The sequence below is a fragment of the Wasmannia auropunctata genome, unplaced genomic scaffold (assembly GCF_000956235.1).
Source record: "Wasmannia auropunctata unplaced genomic scaffold, wasmannia.A_1.0 LD336076.1, whole genome shotgun sequence".
Lineage (NCBI taxonomy): Eukaryota > Metazoa > Arthropoda > Insecta > Hymenoptera > Formicidae > Wasmannia > Wasmannia auropunctata.
This window is the reverse complement of record NW_012026814.1, coordinates 5,074,962-5,078,888: the sequence shown is the minus strand read 5'-3', so window position 1 is coordinate 5,078,888 and position 3,927 is coordinate 5,074,962.

Sequence of the window (3,927 nt, the reverse complement as noted above, 5' to 3'; positions counted from 1 at the left end):
TCAAGCAGAAGACGGCATACGAGATGCCTAAGTGACTGGAGTTCAGACGTGTGCTCTTCCGATCTTGATCCGATAGAGAGATTCTCGTGGCTTCATAGTTCAAGAAAGCCAGAGATCTCACCCATTTAAAGTTTGAGAATAGGTTGAGGTCGTTTCGGCCCCAAGGCCTCTAATCATTCGCTTTACCAGATGAGACTCGCGCGCGTTCCGTGCGGAACGGCCGAGTGCCAGCTATCCTGAGGGAAACTTCGGAGGGAAGCAGCTACTAGATGGTTCGATTAGTCTTTCGCCCCTATACCCAGTTCCGACGATCGATTTGCACGTCTGAATCGCTACGGACCTCCATCAGGGTTTCCCCTGACTTCGTCCTGACCAGGCATAGTTCACCATCTTTCGGGTCCCAACGTGTACGCTCTGGGTGCGCCTCTTCTCGCGATGAGAACGAGACGCCCCGGGAGTGCGGAGCCGCATCGCGACGCGGCCCATCCTCCCTTGGTCGACAACCAGGGCCGACCTTCACTTTCATTGCGTCTTTAGGTATCCGCTGAGTCCCAATGACTCGCGTACATGTTAGACTCCTTGGTCCGTGTTTCAAGACGAGTCCTAAGAGTACCCAAAGCAGTAGCGTCACCGACCGGTATCCGTAGCCACGCGTGACCCCCGCGAAGAGGCGCGCGCGCGGCGAACGTTTTGCAGGCCTGTCGAAGGTTAAGATATTTACCGCACGACCAACAGTGGGCCAGGCACGGCGACGGCGCTAGGTCCGTGAACGTCCGTGTACCGTGGCGCGCGCTTGCGACGGCCTCGACGCACACTCGCGCGCGCGCACGCGTCCCTCTCGCTCCCGAGATAACGGAGAGACTCGCGGCGCGACAGAGAGCTGCGGCCTGATACCTTGCGTGTACCGCCGGGCAGTCGGCCGGGGGTTTGACGCGCGCCGTTTTACTGCTCCCGGGCCGTAGACCAACACCCAGCGGGTCGCGACGTTCTACTAGGGGAGAAGTGCACGACGGCATAACGCCGGACATCGACGCAACGGCAGCGTGTCCGCGCGCGAGCCGCGAGGCCCCGCGGGACATCGCCCACCGACGCGAAGCCAGCGTCGCTGACGATGAATCTCCCCGTTCGATGTTTTGGGTTTCTTAGGTTTACCCCTGAATGGTTTCACGTACTCTCTCTTCAAAGTTCTTTTCAACTTTCCCTCACGGTACTTGTTCGCTATCGGTCTCGTGGTTGTATTTAGCCTTAGATAGAGTTTACCACCCACTTAGAGCTGCACTCTCAAGCAACCCGACTCTAAGGAGAGATCCTCCCGAGACGCGTACCGGTCGCTACGGGCCTGGCACCCTCTGCGGGTAAGTGGCCCCATTCAAGATGGACTTGGACGCGACGCGGCACTTCGGGATAAACGGACCCTCCCAAACACCACATTTCCCTGGGGCGGAACCGCAAGATTTAGCGCTGGGCTCTTTCCTGTTCGCTCGCCGCTACTAAGGAAATCCTAGTTAGTTTCTTTTCCTCCGCTTAATAATATGCTTAAATTCAGCGGGTGATCTGCCTGCTCTGAGGTCGTCAAAGTTATGCGAAACGACAACGCTCTCCCTTTCTCTCTCTCTCTTCGCGCGCGCGCGTCAGTGTCCGACGTGACGCGAGACGAACTTCAGTAGAGACGAGCGAGGAATCGTCGATCGGTCGCGGTTGCTACGACGACGGCGGCGGCGGCGACAACACGTCGAGAGACACGAGAGTGAGCGTTGGCGCAAAACACCAGGGGGTGGGGCACAATCGAGTGTGCCCGGCCGGATACGCGACGAGTACACGACAAACGCGCCGTGCCGGTCCTAAGGATGTTTCTCGCGCGCTCGCGAGAGAATCGCTTTCGTGGACTTGGACAAGCGCGGTCGGCTCGCGCGATCCACAAACCAGGCTCCTCGCGAAGATCGCGACGGCTCCGAGAGACCGAACCCGCAAGACAGAGGAGAGATATATCTCCGAGGCTGGAGCCCGCGCGGCAGGCGGCTCCATTTTTGCACGCGCGCGCACCTCTCTCGAGGCGCCCACTGAGAGTACGGCGGGGCGCCTACGTAGGGCGGTGACGCGGAGCGGCGCGACGTGACTCTCGCGGTCCCGTCGTCGCGCTCTTCTCCTCGGGCGAACGTATCTTATTTCTCCACTTGTACCGGGGCGCTTTTGGTCTCCGGGCGGCGGCGGCGGCGCAACACCTTTGTCGCGCGCGCGCGCAGATCTCGTTGACGCCTCGGTCAACAACCCTCCTCCTCTCGTGTGTGTCATTTCGGACGACGCCCAGGGAAGACTGACTTCTTTCTCCTCCTCGGGGCCAGCACGGCCCCAAAAGATGGGAGGGAGCGCGTCTCGCTTATCTCGGCGAATGTCCAACGATCGCTCGTACGCTCTCTCTATATCGCACACACCACCAAAGTGCAGCGGGTGCGCGACGGCGAGTGGGCGCAAGCAGTCTGTTGGTACTAAAACGACCCTCAGCCAGGCGTGGTCCGGGAATTGTATCCGTGGACCGCAATGTGCGTTCGAAATGTCGATGTTCATGTGTCCTGCAGTTCACAAGTTGACGCGCAATTAGCTGCGTTCTTCATCGACCCACGAGCCAAGTGATCCACCGTTCAGGTTAATCGTTCATCTTGCGTGCTTTCGCAACGCTGTCAACGTTCCGTATTTGCTTCTCTCTCTCTCGTGGCCATCTCTCGCCGGGGCGTCACCATTCTCTCCTCCTCTTCCTCTCGGCCACTCTCTCGGCGCGCGGGCAGCGCGCGAGAAGGCACGGGGACGACGGGAGAGTGGGATCCTCCGGGATCAACGCCACTCAAAAGAGGGGGCCCTTCGATCAGCCTGGCCGCGCGTCCGAGCACGCGCGGACCGCCGCCCCGTTTGCAGGGGGCTACGGCACAACGTGAGACGACATCGTCGCGCGAGCGGAGCGTCTCTCGTCCAACCGGCGCGCGATCGCGCGGGGAAATGAGACGAGAGCCGGGGCGGAAATCTTTGAAAAACCATCGGGCGACGAAGACGATAGAAACACCCGCCACCGATTGAGAAACAAGTCGGTTGGGGGGGGGTTTCGTCCCGGTGTTTTCGGGCCCCCCAGCGCGCGAGCGATTCTCGCGAGTCGCCGCGACGTTGTAGGTTACCACCGGTTCGCGCCGGCCGACGCCGCCGAAACCGAAAAGGCACAAGCACGGTGCTGAACACCGGCCGCAAGCTTCCTTCGATCGTTGGCGCGCCAACGACTCGCTCCTCGCTCGCAGAGCACCGCCGGCGTGCGTGTACGCGCCTGGGCGGTGTGACTGGAGGGGATCTCGCATGCGGTCGATCTCTCTTTCCTCGTCCACGGTCCCAGACGCAACGTTGCAACAAACGTTGTGGCGTGGTCGATCGAGAAAGAGAGAGCGGCGCGCGGATCGTCACCTACCGTTCGACACGATTCCTCTCTCCAATATACAGGTATAATCGCTCTATCCTATCTCTCGCGTGCAATCTCTTGTACGTGCGTTGCGCGAAGCGGCGCGCGTGTCGCGGCTCACGGAGTGTGACTCGCGCGAGCGGAACGCGGCGCCGAACGAGATTAACCTCTACTCGCTTCGGCATCGACGCACGGCAAAAACGCGAGAACATAGAGATAGGCGCGCGCTCCGCTAGCTCGGAGTGCGTGCATGTGTCACACACGCGCTCTCCATCCTCAATTCCACTGATGTCTCTGTGTCCTTACAGTCGCCGACTCCGCGCGCGCTCACGAGAAGGGCGCAAAGAGCAGGACCTCCGGAACGTTAATGATCCTTCCGCAGGTTCACCTACGGAAATCTTGTTACAACTTTTACTTCCTTTAAATGATCCAGTTTGGTCATCTTCCCGGCAACATCGGCAATGCCGACGCATTGCCGCGCACCAGTCCGA